This window comes from Mizuhopecten yessoensis, unplaced genomic scaffold, assembly GCF_002113885.1.
Source record: "Mizuhopecten yessoensis strain PY_sf001 unplaced genomic scaffold, ASM211388v2 scaffold11185, whole genome shotgun sequence".
In the NCBI taxonomy this organism is placed as follows: domain Eukaryota; kingdom Metazoa; phylum Mollusca; class Bivalvia; order Pectinida; family Pectinidae; genus Mizuhopecten; species Mizuhopecten yessoensis.
The window spans coordinates 820,252-842,739 of NW_018408922.1; the positions used below are offsets into that span (position 1 = coordinate 820,252).

Below are 22,488 nucleotides of genomic sequence, written 5' to 3' on the forward strand. Positions count from 1 at the left end.
ATAGAAGAATATGAACCAACTTCCTCCACCTAACAAGTTATTTTTAGAGTCAATCAGAGTAAACCATTATCTGTTTTTGTCCATACCAATGAAACAGGAGTTTTTGATAAGAATGTTAAATTGAAACAAAATCATACAAACTTTCAAACCCAACAAAAACGTGCTGTCATCAATATCCACTGCTTCATAGACAAGTCCATAGCAGATGTCCATGTCAAAATTTAGTAAATTCACAGACTTAATTCTGTGGTAAATTATACAATTGTGAATGGTTATATATTTCTAACAGAATAATTCAAATCAAATAAATAACCTTTAATTGCTCTAATATAATGACAAATATATTTAGTTTGCAACACTGAACATTTTTTTAAAGTTAATATCTATGCAGCGTTTACAATTACCAAGATATGCAATTCCCTTTTAAGGTTAAAGTTTATTTATGTGGCAGGGTTCAATTGTACATAGGATTAAGGTCGCCTTCTAGCTTTGAGCTAGAGCGAATTTTCCTTTAGCTCAGTGGTAGAGCGTCCGACTAGGAACCTGGAGATCGAGGGTTCGATCCCCGGTGGAAGCACACTATTCTCTTTCTTGTTACAAATGGTGTCTGTGGCCCTTCCTGTAGTGACAGGGAGTTAGAACATGGGTTGTGGTGTCCGAGGGCGAACACATTTTAAAAGGTTGGAGTAGTGTGGCAGGGTTCAATTGTACATTAGGATTAAGGTCGCCTCCTAGCTTAGAGCTAGAGGGAATTTCCCTTTAGCTCAGTGGTAGAGCGTCCAACTAGGAACCTGGAGATCAAGGGTTCGATCCCCGGTGGAAGCACACTATTCTCTTTCCTGTTACATTTATATTTAAAATAATATAAAGGTACTCAAGTGTTTAATGAAAGGTCAGCTTAAACATCCTCATCATGCATGTATGCATTCACTAGAGCAACCCTACCTGCATCATTAATTTAAGTATTAACCATATAATAGTTTTTGTTACTGAGATATGGACTTACACAACTTTTCTTAATGTGCACTGATGTACAATGTAGAAGGAGTCACTGGAGTCTAAAATGTAAGTCAAATTCAGCATCTACACACATTAATCAGTGTCCCTATAGCTGTGTCATTGATGCCATCATTATGCATGTATTACCTAGATGTACCCAGAAATGGACCCAACACTTTTTCTTAATGGGAATGGAGGGCGAGAACGAATCCATTTATTCATCCTCTGCAAACTTCGTTGAGTAGGGGCTGGGAATAAAAAATGTAACTTGTGAGCAGAGACGTATACGTTTCTGTTGTGAGGCAAACATACAAAGATGAAGATAAATAACAACATACATATTTACATCAGTCAATGATTTAATTTCATAAAAAAATATCAATATGCATAAAAGTTAACAAAACAATCGCTACGACAAAGTTATCAACAAGTATGCTGTCATTACATATATCTACATACATGTACATATATTTGATGGAACAATTTGAAAAAAATATTTTTTAAACAAAGCAATGCAAAGGAATACTGAATAAAATATAATCATCATGAAATATCATGACTCAAGACCAGTTTTTAAGAAACTGATGCCTGTTTTGGACACCTGTGACCTTGAAAGAAGGTCAAGGTAATCTACATGATGAAACTTTAAAGTATTTATCCCAAGTACTTGCTGACCAAATATAAGGGCCCTGTGATTTTCAATTTAAAAAAGTAATTTAAAGAAAAAGTTGACAGACAGACTTATGACAGACACTTCACTATACCATAAGATTATGACAGTTTGTACCAGAGGAGCTTAAAAGTGTATCTGAAGTTCATGAACCATGATATTTGTCTTTCCTTCATTCTGACTGTATGGCCAAATCAGAAAAATCACAACAATTATCAATCACTAGCCACGGTATACATGTCATTGGTCAATGCTCTTTTTAATTAATGTCCAACAATATGGTATTTTCATCGTCATATATGCAGCAATGTCTTGTTTTCTCCATTCAAAGGCTTAGGAATCCCAGAAAGACAAAGCTCTTGCAGTGTCTTACATGACACTGCATCCTGATGGTAGGTCTGGATTTGCCAAGAAAAGTTGGACATTCTGGAGAAAAAATAAAAATAAAATATTGTCATGAATCAGACATAGACACTGTAGATATGATAGTTGTAACTGTATGATATGCTTTTGTGGGAGAATAGCAATATATACTCTGCGAGGTCACCCATTCAATTTTTGAAATTTGACTAAAAGTTGGTTCATACTAAACCTACAATAAAACATAATATACCTTGAATACATCAGCATCATTTCATAGAAGAAACATATATTTTAAGTATATATACAGATCCCACTATGGAACTTCGAAACTGTGTTTATGATAATAGGACTAATTTATTATAATAACACCTCATTTTGAATATACTTAAGCTAACCACCTGTTTCAGGACTGCCAGTCACTGGTAGTGAATTACAAAGCAAGTTTCCATCTCATGGTTTGCATGTCTTTAGAAAGCTTCTGTTATTGTGTCTCGAGGATGTCGCTGAATAAAGAGGACAATTCAAATAACAAGTTAAAACTATGACGGGTTATCCATATAAATCTTGACATTCCATTTAGGTAACTAAACAAAATATTAAATTCTTTTATTGATCAGCATGAAGTTTAATTGTAGTGTGTTTAATATGTCTTTGTATTAAATGTCACCTAAGTGACAGGCATCTGGTTTCAAAAGCATATCCGATGGTCAGTTTACTGGAAGTAGTAAACTGATTGCATAATTATGAAGTCTATAATTTTATGGTGCTTAATTACTGAATCAATAGACAGAGTTGTTAACTATACATTAGGTTTCCTGCTTCAGTATTTTACATAATTAACTATAACATCAATCATATAATAAATATTGAGCCAAACAAGAAATGTTGTTTGTTTCCAGTTACCCTCCCTAATGATTTGTGCCTCCTCTATTTTTTGTCAAATTTCAAGGAAGCACTGTTAAAGTCAGAATCACTTCCTACATAAGCGTTGTGAAAAAGGAAAAAACATTAACTACATGTACATGTACCCAACCCTAATTCCTATTTTTGTTCAGACATGTAACAGGAAACCATCCTATTTTTTTATGCCTACCTATTATTTTGGTAAAATTTCAAGGAATCATTTAACATGTAACAGGAAGCCAACCTGATTTTTTTTTGTTAAGCCTTTAACAAAATAAATAGCTCAGACTTACAATCTACATTTGACACTTGAGTTCAGTAATGGACAGATCAAATTATGGAATTTGTACCCGTAATCAATAATTGAAAAGGCAAGCTGATCAATTTTGAGTTATATTATCAAGTATTGGCCCATCACTAGTTACCATTAGATGTAAAAAAAAAATAAAGAGACAAACAAGAGGCCTAGAGGGCCTGAATCCCTCAACTGGATATTTAAACATCACGGGAACATATTGTGATTAAATACATCATGTACTGCAACTATAGGCTCTGTCTCTCAGCATATTGAAAGAGAATAATTTAAACACTTATCAATATTTCCCCCCTATTGGACCCCGCTCCTCTGCCCCCAGGAGGGTCACACCCTCTGTTTATACAAAATTGGGTCCCCTTTGACCAAGGATACTCTAACTCCAGGCCAAATGTAGTCAAAATCCACTGAGCTGTTCGACTTCAGGACAAGTGGACACCAAGGATGAAGCTTACCAAGTTTAAAAAGATTCATTCCCCGGTTCTTAAGAAAATATCTTAAAGTTTACAGACGGGTGGTGACCTAAAAATAATTTACACATACCAGCATATAAACAGTTTCAAACATTGTGAAACATGATACATTTTTATATGCACTACCTCCATTGTTCAGGAAATGCCTCTTCACTGTAGGAGTTGTTCAGGTATCAAGGAAGTAGACGGTCTGCTGTCAAAAACCAGTGATCAGGTTGGCAAACTGGCACTTCATAACACTTCATGCTGACCGAACCAGACCTACAACAATTATGTCATTGAGATTTCAGTAATATTTGCTAAATGTTGTACATAATGCACATGAAAAAAAATGATAACGACTTAAAACAAGTATTTCAAATTAACTTAAATCAAAGATATGTTTGATAATTGGTCAACAATATTGACATCCAATATCACTCAATAACCACTGTTCCCATGAACTATAGCTATAGATTTATCATCTCCTATATGAGACAAGTTTTAATATGACATCTGCAACAAATGCATATGGGCAGGCCAGGGTTATGCACATTTTCCTCGAATGAGGCATACTTGATTGAATCTGATGTCATCATCTAATAACAGTAGAAAATTTAAATCTTGATTTTTATGCTAATTTCAGGCGGTTAGTTTTAATTAGCTGATCACTGTATGCTGTTCTGAATATGAAATTTGCATCCACTTCTCAAATTTATCAAAATTAATTATGAAGCATGAACAGGAAAAAAATGTACATATGGTTCCGAGGTATTTGAAATCCTTACTGTAAATATTGAGATAAAAATCATATAAAACATAAGGGTATTGCTACTTTTTAGGTAGTAGCCTAATACCCTTATTTTTTATATGATTTTTATCTCAATTTACAGTCAGAATTTCAAACACTTGCGATTGGATACTTGATATCAAAGTTTTACTTTCTACACAACGTATTAAACGTGTCGCAACCTTCCAAGACCGACTTGTCCCTTTGTCAAGCTATGACAGCACCAATATCAGTTCTGTATTTCAGATATGCATTTGTAACGAACCCCTGTGTGCAGAGTTAACATTTTGCCAGTTACCAAATACTTGTGGGATTTCGTTATGGCTACGGCATCCTAACTATAAATATGACGATTTTCTGCTACGATACAAACAATTTTGGCTCAAACCTAAATAGATTACAGTTCAATTGCCGTCATAACCAAGACTTACCGCACTGTCTGCATCAGTATCTTGGAGTTACCTCCCTTACTCCGTATGTTGATTTATATGTTATGTAACATGTAGTACACACGTGCTCTACATCCGGGCGAGTAGACCCGAATAAACATGGCGAACTCACTGACGGTTGTGTTGAGCTCTGAAGATTAATGCTAATCAGACATTAATACATGGTGTCAGACTACGAAACCCTCGCCAGAAGGTTCATTACAACGCAGACTTGAGTGAAAATGGACTTGTCAGGAATACCGACTCCCAAAATTGACTGGGAAGCATCAAACCTACCAGAGCAGTGGCGAAAATTTCAAAGCCACGTGCGATTGATCTTTGACGGGCCCCTCGCTGACAAAGCAGAGGAAATTAAAGTAAACTACCTTCTCCTGTGGATCGGAGATAAGGGACGTGAAATTAGAAACACCTGGACTGACCTAGATACGGAAGAAAATGCAGAAGCACGTAAAAAACTGCAAACTCTCTACGATCGCTACCAAGCGTATGTGCAACCGAAGTTAAATCCAATTTTTGCACGGTACAAATTCAATAATGAAGTCCAGGGCGCAGGAACGATAGAACAGTTCGTGACAAAACTGAGAGTTCTAGCTCGAGACTGTGCGTATGCAAGCTGCGACGAGATGATTCGTGATAGAATCGTGTTTGGCACCTCATCTGACAAGGTGCGTGAAAAACTAATAAACGAAGGAGAAAAACTTACCCTGGACAAAGCGATCCAAGTAGCGCAGTCGTACGAATATTCACAGCAACAATTAAAAAGCATGACACAGCAAGAAGTACACAGTGTGAAAAGAGGTGCTCCGAGCGGGCATCAACGTCGAACCAACGAACACCGGGCGGGCAGGCATTCCAATGGGCACAAACCAAGCTATCCTGGGAGCAGACAGCAAGCACATGGACACATGAACGGTGACATGAAGAGACATTCTAGTGGCAGTGCGCAGAAATCAGGACAATCTGAGTGCGGACGATGCGGGTTCCAACACAATAAACTTGCAATATGTCCAGCAAAAGGCAAACAATGCCAGTCATGTAACAAATACAATCATTTCTCAAAAAAATGTTTCTTTAAGGGTGCTAAGGTTCATGATGTGGAAGCTCTGCCAGATAGTTCAGATTCAAATGATGAATTTTTCATTGATTCTATTCAAACTCCCAGTAATGCTAACCAAGCTTTCTATACCCTTCATGTAGGACCCAAAAAAGTCCCTGTTAGGTTTAAACTTGATACAGGCTCACAAGCCAACATTTTGCCTAACTCTTTGTTTGAAACATTAGGGAACCAGGGTAAACTCCAACCTTCAAGTGAGAAGTTATCTGCTTACAGTGGTCACACCTTAGATACCTTGGGCAGCTGTCAGCTGACATGTCAGCATAAAGGTAAGTCAGTGGAACTTTACTTCCATGTAGTCAAAACTCAATCAACACCAATACTTGGTATGAGACCATGTCTCGATTTGGGCCTCATAAAGCTGGTATACACATGCAGTGTTGACAGTCCCGTGTCAAAGGTAAGTGACTCGCAACCCCTAAACAAAGACACAGTTCTATCTGAATACAAAGATGTTTTTGAAGGTATAGGCCTACTTAAGGGTGAATGTCACATCAAAACAGACCCCAGTGTTCCCCCTGTAGTACACCCCCCNAACTGACCACAAGCCCCTGATTCCTATCAGTCAAAAGTCATTACATGCAGCTCCCCCACGTCTACAGCGCATGCTCCTCAGAGTACAGAAGTACGACCTAGACTTAGCGTATGTACCCGGCAAACAGATACCCGTTGCCGACACATTGTCACGCAACTTCCTTTCTGACACATACCAAAGCCTCTCAAAAGGTATGGACGCACATGTACATACCATACTCACCTCTATCCCTATCAGTGATAGAAAGCTAGAAAAGGTGCGAGATAGCACAAACGTCGATACACAGTTCCAAACACTCATAAACACTATACTCAATGGGTGGCCAGGGTTAAGGAGGGATTGCCCCCCTTCCATCCTAGAGTTCTGGAACCACAGAGACGAATTGTCCTATGTAGATGGTCTAATAATCAAGGGTACGAAGGTTCTCATACCCAAATCCCTTAGGCCCGAAATACTCAATGCCCTACACACAGGACACATGGGCATAGAAAAATGCCCTAAAAGAGCACGGTGCTCCGTGTTCTGGCCCAAGTTAAATGCTGATGTAACCGAACTTGTATCAGAGTGCCCAGTGTGCATTAAGCACAGTTACTCAAACGCCAAAGAGCCCCTCGCACCACACCCCATTCCACTATCCCCTTGGCAAGTAGTAGCCACAGACCTATTTGAATCTGACGGCAAGGACTACATTGTTGTAGTAGACTACTATAGCTGTTATTTTGAGGTTACCCAACTACACAGCACCACATCCAAAGCTGTTATCAATGCACTCAAACCCATATTCACCAGATTTGGAATACCCGAAAAAGTTGTCTCGGACAACGGCCCACAGTATTCCTCACAAGAATTTGCAGATTTTTCCAGACAGTATGAATTCTTACATGTCACCTCCAGCCCCCGCTATCCACAATCTAATGGCCTAGCAGAAAAGTATGTCCAAATTGCTAAGAGATTACTCATAAAGGCTAAATACGATGGCCGTGACCCCTACTTAGGTATGCTAGAATACCGCACGACCCCTTTAGACACAGGTTACTCCCCTGCTCAGCTCCTCCAAGGGAGACAACTCCGCTCAGTATTACCAACTGTGTCCCAGGAACTTATTCCCAAGGTTATAAACCATGCAGAGGTCAAGGTCAAATTAGAAGCCAAACGAAAGGAGGAAAAGAAGCAGTTCGATAAAGGTTCCAAGGAACTTCCTCGCATAAAGGTAGGTCAAAAAGTTCATGTTCAACAGTCAGATAAGACCTGGAAGCCAGCTACAATCTTAAGCCAAGTAGCTGACAGATCCTTCCTTGTTGAATCAGCAGGTAAGATGTATCGTCGAAATAGGCGTCATCTCTCAAATAGGTCCAATCCCCATCCTTCAGTAGATTTGGATCTACCTATGCCAACTGTAATCGAACCCCAAGTAACATACAATGGCAACACTCAGTTATCTAGCACACTTACCCCCAAAAGTGTCCCAAAACCCCATCTCACACCCAAAACAGCCTGAAACTGTTCCCACAGTACAGCCCTATATGTCCAGATCTGGCAGGGTTTGCAAACCTAAAGTCATTGTATCAATGTGATTCCATATAATTAATTAATCAATGATTGCGGGCATGAATGGTAATTTGTGTTTACATTTATGAACAGGATTGCAGACATTAGTGTTATAATTTGTGTTCAAATTTTATGGACAGTGAACATTTAACTACAATGATATGATTTGTGTTTATATTCCATGGACAGTGATCGTGTGACAATTTCGCTTACATTCTGTGTACAGTGATCTCCAGACATCACAAATTAATAGTACAACCAAAACATTCCATGGACAGTGAACTCCAGATTTAAGCAATTAAATCTTAATTACCATGAACTTTAATTAATTACTATGATTTCATTTATTTGCAGAATTAACTTTGCATGTGATCAAATAGTCACTAATTCAATTACTTGATTCTCATGAATTTATAATTCCTATTACTAATTATATAATAGTGGTAATCATTTGGTTTACTCAAAGAAGGGAGATGCATCAGTATCTTGGAGTTACCTCCCTTACTCCGTATGTTGATTTATATGTTATGTAACATGTAGTACACACGTGCTCTACATCCGGGCGAGTAGACCCGAATAAACATGGCGAACTCACTGACGGTGTTTGTGTTGAGCTCTGAAGATTAATGCTAATCAGACATTAATACACTGTCGACTGCATTTTCCAAAATCTACTGCCACAATCGGGTATGTTTCCGGTTTAAGGGAGCGAGCATTATTTTCCGCGAATTTCGTTGGCGATTTAAGCGCCGGCTGTTGTCTTAATTAGAACTAAAATTCTAGAATGAATTCTAGAATGAATTCTAGAATTTTAGTTCCTCATTTAGGCGACAAGCGTCGCTCCAGTCATAAACGATGTCGAAATCGCGATCGGTAAAACTAGCATAGCATGGAATGAACACGCAATAGATTTGTAAACGAGTGAAACAATACAAATGAACATAGAATTAATACAAATGAACAAAGAATTAGATTCAAAACCAGAAGTAACTAATTGTATAACTTATCAACTAGAGAAATAATACAAATGTACATAGAATTAGATTCAAAACCAGAAGTCACTAATTGTATAACTTATCAACTAGAGAAATAATACAAATGTACATAGAATTAGATTCCAAACCAGAAGTAACTACTTCTATAAAAAATAGTTATGGCGGTGATCCCCTTCCATATTTATTAAGAAAAATGAATGACGTTAATTTATCAAACAAATTATAATGTATTACCAGATATATATCATGGAACTTGTAAATGCGCTTGGTGAACTCAACAATATGTGGATACAGCGGAATGATTTGTAAGAAAGCATAATTACAATTAGGATCTGACAATAGTGGTACTTTTATTGCAGGGAGGAATCAAGAGTGTAGTATGGACAGACGCCTTCCAGTTTGTAATGATTTTCATCGGATTAGCAGCTGTTAGCATTAAGGTGGTATTACATACCCTTATAATTCATATAAATATGTAAAAAAAGAAATTTTAATACACCTCTACTTTACTTATTCTATCTAAAAGTAATTGGTTAAATCGAATATATCTCCACTTTTGTTGACTGTGTTTTAGTCCTTTGTGTTAGTATGGGAACTAAAAGAGACCTACACTCGGGTGTTTCCGCCGAGTCAATCAGGCGAGAGGTGGGCGGAGTTTGTTACCGAACTCGGATCGACGCGCGAGGTGGGCGGAGCTTGCTACTGAACTCTGAAGCATTTGGCTCCATTGCCATCAAAAGGGACGTGAAGCTATACAGCTTATGGTTTACAAATATTTTCTAGTTAATACTATCTCTCCAGTGTGTATCGGTATAATAAAACGGATAAAGTATGGGGTTGAGAGATATAGCAAGTTTCTGGTGCCCTTTGACCATGCCTATTTCCCGAGGCGAAGCCAAGGGAAATACACCTGGTCTCGGGACACCAGAAACTTGCTATATCCCTCAACCCCATACTTTAACTGTATAATATCGTTAATATTTTACACGCAATAAAGAACTATAACACTTTAAAATTGAGGTGTTTTTTTCTATTTTGAACGGGTTTCGAAACAGTGATACATGTATTCCCCCCAGTAAATAATGTCAATGTATGCGTTTTGTCCCAGTTACTATGTTCCCACGTCTGTTATGTGTTGAAGCATAACAACAAAAAGTAGTTAACTTCTTTGTGTTGAGTTAACTTATAGTCAGATTGTATCCATAATATATTTGCAAATCTGAAAACTACAAATATCATTCCAACCACTGTATACTGTCTGTAGGGAATTGCCATCGGTCGCAGCATCACTAATTTGTTCCATGGTTAAGGTGCCAGCGAACTTTAGATGATTTCTTACTTTAAACTGTCATGTACTCTCTATGTAAAAATCGATATGATATGTAGAGTTCTGATTCGTTTCCTGATATCTTTATTTGATCCCGATGTTTCACCTGACATACCTTTTATGAATTTCTTTCGTATTGTGTAGACGCAAAATCAAACTATAAAATAATATCTGTCCTTTTCCATAGCGCAATGTTTTTCTCTCTCACTAGGGCAGCAGTCTTATGGGAACACGTAACTCCATGTTCAAGATTGCGACAGAGGGAGGACGACTTGAGTTTCTTAAGTATAAACCATTATTAAAGTTGACATAATTCATGTATATAAATTTGTTGAAAATTGTATTGTACAATGTAAAAGATTATTCAGATATGAAAATAACAAAAAGCATTAGTAACCTACGTGTAAAATAACTTTCTTTATGTCCTGATTAGTAATTTTCACCAGATAGTGTATGCAGGTATATAATGGAAGTTTATTACTTTTTGAAATATCCCACAGTGATAGCTTTACCAGTCAAAAACTCTCGGGGATTATTTGTGTAAGTACGGTCTTCATCGCCTTCAGCCACTAGTTTCCCTTTACGTGTGTTTATGGTTTTCGATATTAATTGTATCAGAATCATTTTTACTCCCTTGCTTGGCAAAGTATTGATATATACCGGAGATTAAACTACAATATTGTTTGTAGAAAAATATCAAAAAGTGTATCCTTCTATAAAATTGATTTAACTTAATTTTAAACTGAATTTTTTGAACTGAAGGCACGGTTCTGCAAACAATAATGTTTTAGTCTAAGAGTTTTAATATTAAGGAAGCAATGGTGTTTTATGTATCAATGGAAATTTGTTGAAATATTCATTTTGTATGTATTTGTATTTAATAAATAGTATGTTCAGTTAAGATCCAAGGATACTCCAAACCTATCGTTATCCATCCGGTAAATGAACAATATTGAGAGCGCGGCATTCCAAGAATAAAATGAATATTTTTTTGTCATTTTTCCACCAGTAGAAAGATTTAAAAAGACAATCTAGAAGAAGTTCTAGTCGAAAATACGCGTTCCCCACAAGCGAAATTAATTCATTTCGCTTTTTTTTTTTTTATTTAAGTCTTAGATTTGAATACTCGCAGTAAGATATTTCATTATGTTCGTCGAAATCGTTTTGAGAACTACTTTTGTATTTGCAGCTTTGATCCGGACCAAAGAACCCGTCACTCAATCAGGGGCATAGTCACAGGCATTGTCTTCACTGTACTCCCAGGATGGTGTAACCAGTCTAGTGTCCAAAGGGTCTCGTCTGTCCGAAGTTTGAGAGCTGCTAAGGGGTAAGCATCATTTGATTTCCATAACTGATGCATAAGTTTTACTCTCTTAATACTTCATCAGTACTTAACGGAAACACTATTCAGAGATATTTCCCTAATGTTATGATACGTTTACCGAGTTTAGATTACATGCGTTATATGCAAATTCAGACCATATACTTAATTGCATCAACTATAAATAAGTGTAATATGATCTTGTTGCATTAACCATTGTGAATCTAATGAGGAATTAAGTAAACTTTAAATATTTTGTTATTTTCGTAATTGATTATTTGAAATTAAAACACTTCAGTTCTAGTACTGAAATAATTCGGCAAAACAAAGTTAACCAATGGATTATTTAGGGATTTAAGCTTGACCATAACGTTCGAAAAATGAGGACAATAAAGTGACACGGTTGAAATATACTTTATTGTTTATTGTATCAATTTTGTTATGATTTAGAGTATTTTGGCTACTGGTTCCTATGGTAATTGGATACTACGCGCTCCTGGGATATTGTGGGATTCTTCTTTACTCGTATTACAATATTTTAAAAAGTGATCCAGTTCAATCCGGGTTCCTCACCAATTTTAATCAGGTAAAATACATACTGTTTATCGTTACATTCCCATTTCGATTCATTAACATGTAAACTTTAAGCAGCCAACTAAATGATACAATACATGCTTTCTCTTGATTTATGTTGAAGTTACCTCCCATGGATAATAATATAATATAATATATAACAATAGTTATACACGTGCTTATCTGCTTACTGTGTCAGTTTCTTTATCTTATATTATCATGAAAGGCATTCGACAAGGTTATTATAAAAAAAAAAAAATCACAGTAGCAAATTGTTACGCAAAAGTATTTATTCAAATTGTCATCTGCTTGTGTTTTTCTTGTCTCGGCTTTTGTTGTACTAGGGCTATGTTGCTCTGATATGTGGCCTTTAGACGACGTTTATAAACAACACCAGTTCAAGAATTGAATTTATCTCTGAGATTTCATTAATTCAACAAGATGTTCCTATTCATTTATATCTGTTTATGGTAGTGACACTATATAATCTTACCACATTCAGATGGCATTCATACAGGCTATAATACCACTGACCCTATCATGAGGGATGGCTGTTCTGTTCATGACCAAGCATATATGATTTATACATTATCTGACTCAATTCTGAAAAACGTTTATGTTAAATGATTTTTTTTATTTAGTTAATAGATTCCAGAAATGGTAAATATCAGTATTGAACGGCTTTGAGTTGGCATTCATTTACTATATGAATGCCAACTGGACAAAAGAAAATCCAACATGAAGCTGTTTGTTTTTAAAAGTGTTGGGTTATTACTGAGGCTGATGTCATTTTTTGTATCAGAAGCTGATGGTTACTTTGTACTTTCAGCTTATGCCTTATTTCGTACTTGATGTATTACGATCACTGCCCGGTTTATCTGGTATCTATATCAGCTGTTTGTTAAGTGGCGCTCTCAGGTAATTGTATGACTTGATGTATTACGGTCACTGCCATGTTTACATGGTAACTACAACAGCTGTTTTTTTAGTGGCGCTCTCAGGTAAATATATATAAACGTCATAATATGTCATAAAGCTAAGACTGTTAATAAATCCATTTTGTCACGAATATTAATACAGTCGCTCTGTTACTGGGACTGTTATAAGTAAACGATCAGAAATCCGTTTCGGTTGGATAAACCAGCCAGATTAAAAAGACCCATCTGTAATCAGTTCAAACTTCAAAAATCGTTTTGCATTTCCTCTTGTTTCATCTAATCTCTAACATAATTTATAAATTCGTTATTCATTTTGTCTGTTTCAGCACGCTTTCGTCTGGGATCAATGCATTATCTGCCAACACTGTTGAAGATTTTTTAGGGGAATGTCTAAAAACATCAAAAATGATTTCACACATATTTGCAGTAAAACTATTTAGTGAGCTGTACTAAAACCATTCGTCTTACAGGTCATGTTTGTGTTTTTCGTGCCGATTTTCAATTCTGATTTTGTTCTTATTTGCAGACAACATCATGGTTGTAATTTATATTTTGGAAAATCGCCAAACAAATCTAAAAAAACTTTGACATTAATGAATATTTACTAATATAAAACTTTAAAACCTATGTAATAAAATAGATTTATGATATACAAAATTTCATATAGTCAACATGTCCGACTGTGACCGTTAGTCGGATGTTTAATAGAACTCTCCAATAAGGCAATATGAAATGTTACAGAAGGAAATAAGTAATATGTTCGCTCGGCAAATAAGATTGTTTGATTTTCCAATGAGGTATAATAATTCTAAAAAATATTTTTTTCATGCTTCAGTATTCGGGTATGGGCTGGTAGTCATAGGATTTGCGTTTGCAATCAACTTCATGTCAGGATCCGTCTCTCAGGTACTTGCTTTACATAGAGAAGTTGAGCATATTTGAATTTCGAACCCAGTACGGGAAGATACATTTGGGAATGGTATATCATTATTCATGCGGTCTCCTAAGATACTCTGTATGCCATTATATTGGGTAACTTGTCAGAAGAATGTGTTATGATACCCTGTCTAGGTTATAATTAATAATTATGTGAGTGTGATAACAATTTTAAGTGGTGACCACTACTAGATAAATTTTGCAAAAATATTTTCTTTTGCATTGAATCAGAAATTTTCGAAGTATATTTTCTTTTTACTATTGTTGTTTGTTAAGTGTATCTGAAATAAAATGATTCTGGTGATATTTTACCTAGAACGTGGAAACGGCAATCTTAATGTTGACAATTTTCCAACAGATGTCAATTTCAATATTTGGGGCGTGTGCAGGACCGTTATGCGGATTCTTCTTCCTCGGAGGAATGATACCAAAGGCAAACTGGATAGTGTGTATTATCGGAAAGTCAGATATAGCATTAGATAAAAGCGAAACAAACAATACAAGGCTGGATTATAATGAGAAACGTTTTATATGAATTTAAATGATTATAAAAATATATTAAGAATGTATTTCAAGTGGTTAAACAAGGAAAAGCATGTAACATCGTTAAAAATGAAGCTAATTGTATTGTTCTCATGGAGTTTTCTCCAACGAAGAATTTTATTTGTAATATTTTAGCTTTTCGTTTTTGCATTGAGGGTAGTGTGTAGATTGTTGTTAGATTTTGGTATATGTGTGTTTTATTAAATGCAGTCATCTTGTGTTCGTTGTTGTACCTCAAGGAGCCATTATTGGCAGCGGGACTGCCCTTGTGTTTAACATGTGGATAACAATAGGGTCACACTTATACGGTGCTAAACCTGTAACCGAACCCTACGAGCGGATGTTTCCAAAACAACGTTACAGTCACATTGAACGAGTCATCGATGCACAATAACAACTCTACTCACGATGTAACTGGACTCTCAACAATTTCACCAATTGGTCCATTCAGGTAAAAAAAGTAAAAAAATGTTGTGCAACGTTTTACAGTTCTATATTTTAAACATGTATGATACCTAACAAGTTATACTTTGACATAAGTGATCTCCTTTAAGCGATCTTTAATTACGTTTATCTCGCAATTCAGAATAATCCGAGCGTTATTACTCTTTTTTGTTATGATTTGAACCATTGAAGAGGGTGTCATTTATGTTTGCATACCACAGGTGACATCAACACCTTCCGTATTACATACAATGTCGGGCCGCATTACTTAATACAGGCGTAGTTTGTTTATCATCCATCGTATAGCCATTTTTAAAGTTTTGTTGAAGATGAAGTGAGTTGTTCAAAATAAATTTTTATAACATATTACGTGTAATATTCTACAAATCAATAAATTTTGAAAATTAAAATTTTTAAACTACACTTTGTTTGTTTTGTTTTCACGCTATTGCTAGGACCTCCAACGGGATGAACATATGTATTTTTCCGCGAAAACACGAAATACAGAGAAACAGTTTTTTTCGTAGTTGTACATACACGGAATTTAGTTTAGTTTAACTCACATTATGCTAAATAATTGATACAAATTTCATACATTTTTTTATTTTTATCACACAAAACACTTAATAAGTTATATTACATGTATTAATTTGGGACGTTTTAAAAACACCGATAACACCATTTCTAAATTAAAAAAAATATAGATAAATAGATCAGTTATATGTGTATCTAGAATGAAGACATGTACTTGAAAACAAGTTAATATGTTCAAACACGAAACCGTATATATTGTTAAGCCATTTCTCAATTTACACCAACCACGATTGTCATCGCACAACGTTCGTGCATCGTCCGCACAAATGTGCTTAAGCAATAATAGTCTGGATTTTTATCGTGCACACATCGTGCACACAACGTGTACATATCGTGTTACGTTGTGCGATTCCACAAATGTATGTACAGTAGAACGTTTTGAACAGAAGGTGCAAACATTAGTGATGTATCTGAACTCGCAAAAAACCGAGAGAAACAAATCGGGATAAAATTATATGTATTGTTTTTAAATTCATCTAGACGTTTTCTCAATTATCTTTTGTAGATATTGCAGCGATAATTGAAGCACTTTTGTTACTATGTATTTATCTAATCCAGATAAAACGCTTTAACATTCAACGAAGTAAAGATCATGTTGTTTTCTATTTACACGTTTTTTTGTTTTTTTTACAAATTAAAGATTACATGGTTTCTCATTAAATTTGTAGTTCGGAAGAAGGTTTTTTCCTGTACAATGTGTCCTACGTATGGTATGGTTTCCTCGGATTCTTCCTGACTCTGATCATCGGCACCTTCGTCAGCTTATGTACTGGTAGGTAACATTAATGCTGGGAGAAACAAAACTTAATGAACAAAAACACTGTTTTTATTAAACTAGATTAAAAAATTACTAATAGTTCAACAGAAAATTTAAAGGCTAATTTCTGTAAAAAAAAAAAAAAAAAGCCTTTTATTTTTTTTATTTCGCTTTCATGTTCATACTTCACTTCAACTTTATAACAGGTCGGGCACAGTTTCTGATATGATGCTATTTATCCTTCATTACAACAGTTTTGATGGCTCCAAAATGAAATAATGTGATATTTAATTTCTATTCAAATTTGCACTTTGGATGGATGGTTTTGTCGAAGAGGTTTTTTATTCTTTGGTTACAGAAGCGTCTGTGAAAAATTACTGGGAAAATGTCCAAACACGTTTATTCAGGAAACCAATATTGTGTCATTTTCGATTTGCTATTGTTAACGAGATATCACTATAAATTTGAGGATAGTACACCTTATGGAATACTCATAGTGGCAACAAGAAAGTGGAAGTTCATTTAAAACCTGACCGATAGATGGAGAATTTCAACCAAATTTCATGTTCTAATCGCCATTATAAACACTCAAACAGCGCACCATCCTGATATTAAACTACTTTGAATAAACACATTTGTCTGACTGCAACTAAGTAGTAAATCGTTGCAAATGACTGAGCGTTCTTAGCAAGTCATTAATCGTTTTGTTATTAAGGGTTTTATGTGTGAAATGGGCTTGTAGTTTGGCCAGAGTCTCGCAACTTATATCAACTGTCGGGTCACAACGGTACAACGGTTATTATTCAGATGTAAATATCTTTATTATCTTGGTTAATCGTTAATCCAGCGTAAGAACCCTATGGAGAGAGCGAGAGATGTAACGTTTTGCAGAGAGCGTGACCGCTGCGAGTATGGGTGAATGTCGCCATTTTGTGAACTCTCGTGACCTTCCGAACTGTGTCAGTCGGGGGTCACTTGAGTGTTTATTCCGTTGTGTATTGGAAGTATTGGAAATACGGAAATCGTTGGAAATATTGGATGCGTTGGAAGTATTGGATTGCGATTCAGAGAGTGAATAGCGGTGCGAAATAGTATTAGATGTGAATAATATGAAATACTTATATATTAATGTTGATTTGTGAAGTATTTTTCATACAAGTGCCAATGTAGATCGTCGTGTTTATCTGGGTTCAACGGGTACTACGTTGCGAGCAGCGGGTGTGGCGCCGTTACCTCTTCGGAGTCCGCTGGGGAACGGGTGTTGCCCCGTTGAGCTCGTGCGTTGCCCCGTTGATGTTAGCGTTCTTACCAGAAGCGTAGGGATCCCTTGGGCGTTGGGAAATGAGTTGCCATCGGATATTCTTAGGGTAAGGTTGGTTTATGCGCTGCTGGCAGCTACTACATCTTTGGATCGTTCCAAAACCGTGTAGTTGTTAGTATGTTTAATTTATATGTTAAGGGAAGCAACTCGTAGATTAGGATAAGGGGATGGACGGGGGATTTTAGTAATATTTACATTTATTGAAGATAATTTAACTTTGTCTTTTTAGCGTACCTTTGGTGGTACTTTTGGTGTTTCAGATAGTAGAGTTGGACTTTAATCATTGATTCATAGAGCCTAGTGATCAGAATAATTTTAGATCTATATTTTCTCCATTTGCTAATCCTACTTTATTTCATATAGAGTCAGTATTTTGTAGTATTCATTGCACGTCGCAATTTCTATTGATATTCATTGGCACTTGGTTCATTTCTGTTATTATCTAAACTACAGTAGGAATAACTAGACTTGTTTTGTCCCCTACATATATCAGATAGTTCTGGTATCCAGGGTTCAGACATAGTTCTACCTTTATTGTACATCATATTTATGAGAGAATTTGGAGAGAGTCAGTAGAATTGTTGTATATGTCTCTGTGTAATTTGATATTGGGTTCCTTAATGAACGGTAACCGTAAAGGTGTGCGTAAACTTATCTTATGCTTTCTAGTTCTTCTTTAGTTTTTTAGATCTAGTCAGTCATTAGGTACTGAGTTTGGAAATACCACATACTTTCATGGGAGCTTGTCATAAGCATTTAGTGACAGATAAGAATAGTCGTGCTTTCTATGTAAAGGGTTGAGCCAGGGGCGAAGACCGTTACAGTATTAGAGATATTAGCATTTGGACGTCACTCTATGTCTTAAAACTATATTTAAACAAATACTTCAGAAAGTATTCAACTTATTTCCCGAGCATATCCTTTTTATTTTTTCCAATTTTCCAATTATTTTTTGTAGACCGTTTTCAAACGCAATGTGTATTTAAATAATCGGAGGTCCAGGAATCGAACCAAGGTCTGACCCCTCGTCGATTTACACTCCGAGTACTGATTTAATTGTTTTTGTTAATGTCACGTGTGTTATTTTCCCGTAATGTATGGTTTTTATTCAGAAGTTATTGATCAAAGCAGTAATAGCTGGCAAAACTTTTCTTCTGCATAGTGGCACTTAATATACCCGTTTTTTATGACAAAGAGGTCCCATTGCATTGTCCTTGCCATTCCATAGCGGGTTTGATCAATCTGTTCATAAAGGTCAAGTAGAAAAATACCTCCGATGAGTTTTTATCTCAGTACTCAAAGCTTACAATTAAGGCCTTTATTGCCATTTAAAGGAAATCATTAACTCACTCAGGAGTGTCATTTCAACGATTTTATTTCTAAACAGATTTTAATCAAACTTCACATAAAAGCAAAGTATGAGATTATCTCAGGCGAGTTCCTATTTCAGCGCATAAATAACAAGGCTAAACTCACTTTTACTATTCAAACAAGTTGATGAAGAATCCATCGTCATAGCTCTTGTAATTTCATTTTAATGGATTTCGATTTCAATCAAACTTCATACAAAAGTCAGCTATAAAAAAACCTCCAAGAGTTTGCGTTTGAGGGTGTCAATAAATGGTCGCAAGGGCATTCATGTCTTACAGAAATAACTGTTCTGATTTGTTTTTTAAAATAATATCTGCCTGATTACATCTATGTTTATATAGCAGCAATTAAGAGCAAATGTAAATATATTGGTTTAAATTGTGTATTGTTAATTTTCCGGATTAAAGGAAATTTCCCCACAAGGCTGATGATAAAAAAGTAAATATCATCATCTTTTTATTCTTGTTTTGGTCATGGGAAAATAAAGAAGTTCCATATTTGCGCTTTATTTATTTATTATGTATTGAGATTTAAAAGGGGAACAATAAGCCTGTGATCTTTAAGTAATTGGTATTAAAACAAAGACAAATATATGAAATCTGATTTATACAATTTGATACTTGCTGCTATTTCTCCATCGCTATTGATGATATTTGATTAGTGCACCTCTAATAAAAAGTCTTAAGAATACTGAAATACAACAATGAAACAAGCAAAATGAACAATTAATAAACTAATTTTAATGCTTAGTATACTGTATTAACTAATCATGGAAAAAAACGACGACTTTTCCAAAGTACAGAGAATTTCCCGAATGTCAAATTTTAGACCTCTATCTTTACTATCAGTACAAGTTAAGGTCTCGGTCATATGTGTTAAAGTAACAGTAGAAGTAAGTTGACATAGAGTAGATCTGTTCACCTGGTACTTGGACCAGTGGGTTTTGATATCAGTAAACTGTTTTTGGAGAGTCTGCAGAAGTCGAATTCGGCTACAATCTTTCGCACAAGGAGTGGGTCACGGATCGAAAAAGGTGCTTCATATAGAAGCATGCAGCTCTAGAGGCTAAGATGAGACCCCGTGGTAAAATGAAAAAATAGAATCGCAAAAAGAAAAAGCAGAGAGGCGCTTGCGAAGGGTTTAATTAACCGTTTACCAACAGATTTATAGAGAACAATGCCGGCTAGTTAGTTCACCAAATTCTCGTTCTGTGACCTATGGAAACCAGTGTTTTGGGAGGCTTTCGGCCATGTTGTAGAGTCAACATTCTGGCTAAACGCAAGGATATAAAGACACAACTTTTACGTCTGCGTTTTAGGAGTTTTTGAGCAGACGTCATCTTCACATTGAATACGTATACGGAGATAAATGTCTTGTTAACTTATGTATAATCCTAATTTGTATGCCCCTCCCATTTTTTACAAGCGCCTACAAGTAGTTTTGCAAATTATATAGGGCTCTATATAAATGTTTTTTATTATTATTATTTATAAAACCTTTAAATATACAATTTACTTTAAGATATAAGTCAAACCTGTTTACCATGACTGTCCAGGCGACTAATAAATCAATCGCTGAAGACAGACAGTTGCTTTTAACAGGAAAGATCGTCTGGATTTCATTTTCACTCATTGATTTTCATCTACATTTTTTCAACTTATTACCATAATTCCCGAATACTTCTTATGGTATGTAAAAGAAGAACAAACTTTAGCACGAAACGTTATTTAATATTTATTTAATATTCCCCTTTTGAGCCTCACCCGATTGTCCCTAGGGGGTCACATCCTCCGTTTATACAAAATTGAGTTCCCTTTGACCAGCGATGCTCTTTAAAAATTCGGTAAAAAAAATCCAATTGAAGTGAAGGAGAAGGATCTTAAAAATGTACCTCAACTTCCCCTATTTAAACCCGCCCCTCTGCCCTAGGGGGCACATCCTCCGTTTATACAAAATTGATTTCCCTTTGCCCAGGGATGCTCTACACAAAATTTGGTCAAATTCCTACAATTGTACTGATAGCGAAGAATTTTGAAGATTTACCCCAATTTCCCCTATTAAAACCCGCCCTTCTGACCTAGGGGGCACATCCTCCGTTTATACAAAATTGATTTCCCTTTGCCCAGGGATGCTCTACACAAAATTTGGTCAAATTCCCTACAATTGTACTGATGGAGAAGAATTTTGAAGATTTACCCCAATTTCCCTTATTTGGCCTCACTCCTCTGCCCAAAGAGGGCAAAAGTGTCCATTTGCCTAATGATTCTCCAAGCCAAATTTAGTCAAATTCTACTTGGTCGTTTAGGACTAGCAACTTTTAAAAGGAAAGGTGGACGAACGGACGGACGAACGAAGGACAACGCGCCACGCTTATATAAGCTCACCGGCCATTTGGACTAGATGAATAAAAAAACTTACTAGAGTATTTGTTGTAATCTGAAAACAATATATTTTTTGAAGATAAAGACCAGTGTATAAATGACAACATCGAATATATAACAAACGCGTATATTGAGATATATATGTCAAAAAAGAAATTGCAATTGCTTCAGGCGGATGCATGTTCTATAACTCGAAAGATATATGACTGTACATAAGTTATATTGTAGTATTACTATTTATATAATATTATAATGAATATTATTATCTGAATATTTATAGACTATTATCAACATACTCTGTTGCTTGTAACTGTTCTATGCTTCTTACGCATTTTAAGATACAAGATATATATGATAGGTTTGAATACAAATAGCATATAGCTTGCTTAAATCATTTCGCACTGTCGATTTGGGAGAAAAGAAAGAAGACCAGAAATTCGTAACATCAAAACAGAACAACAGACAACGATATAAATTGAGAAATCAAAGGCGGAAAAATACATTGTGAATCCAAATAACAAACCATAGAGTCCAAACCAGTTCTAGCTGTTCATGTATCTTCTGAGGTAACTTTCACTCTTTTAGAAAATTATGCATGTTGAGCATTTTGGATACAAACATGCACCCAAATTGATACCGCTTTTATTGTTGAATATTGGTTTGTTTCCCTATCATTTATATTGGTTTTTTAAATGCCTGTAAACTTCCAAAGTGCCATTTGTTAAACATTTCCCGATTTTTTAATAGTTTTTTTTTTCCATTTTGTAAGTGTATACATACCCCAAAGATATTTAGACTAGAAACCTCAACAACGATTTTAAGTTCTGGTTTATTCCTTGACATTCCGATGT

General features: G+C 35.6%; 1 protein-coding gene across 1 annotated transcript in view; it reads right to left on the reverse strand.

Moving 5' to 3' along the window:
- Nucleotides 1-8,949, reverse strand: part of LOC110440589 — a 170,203-nt gene extending 161,254 nt beyond the window's left edge. The window contains exon 1 of the mRNA XM_021483735.1: nucleotides 8,784-8,949. The gene's annotated coding sequence lies outside the window, so the exon portion shown is untranslated. The remainder of the gene's footprint in view (nucleotides 1-8,783) is intronic.
- Nucleotides 8,950-22,488: the final 13,539 nt, after the last annotated feature.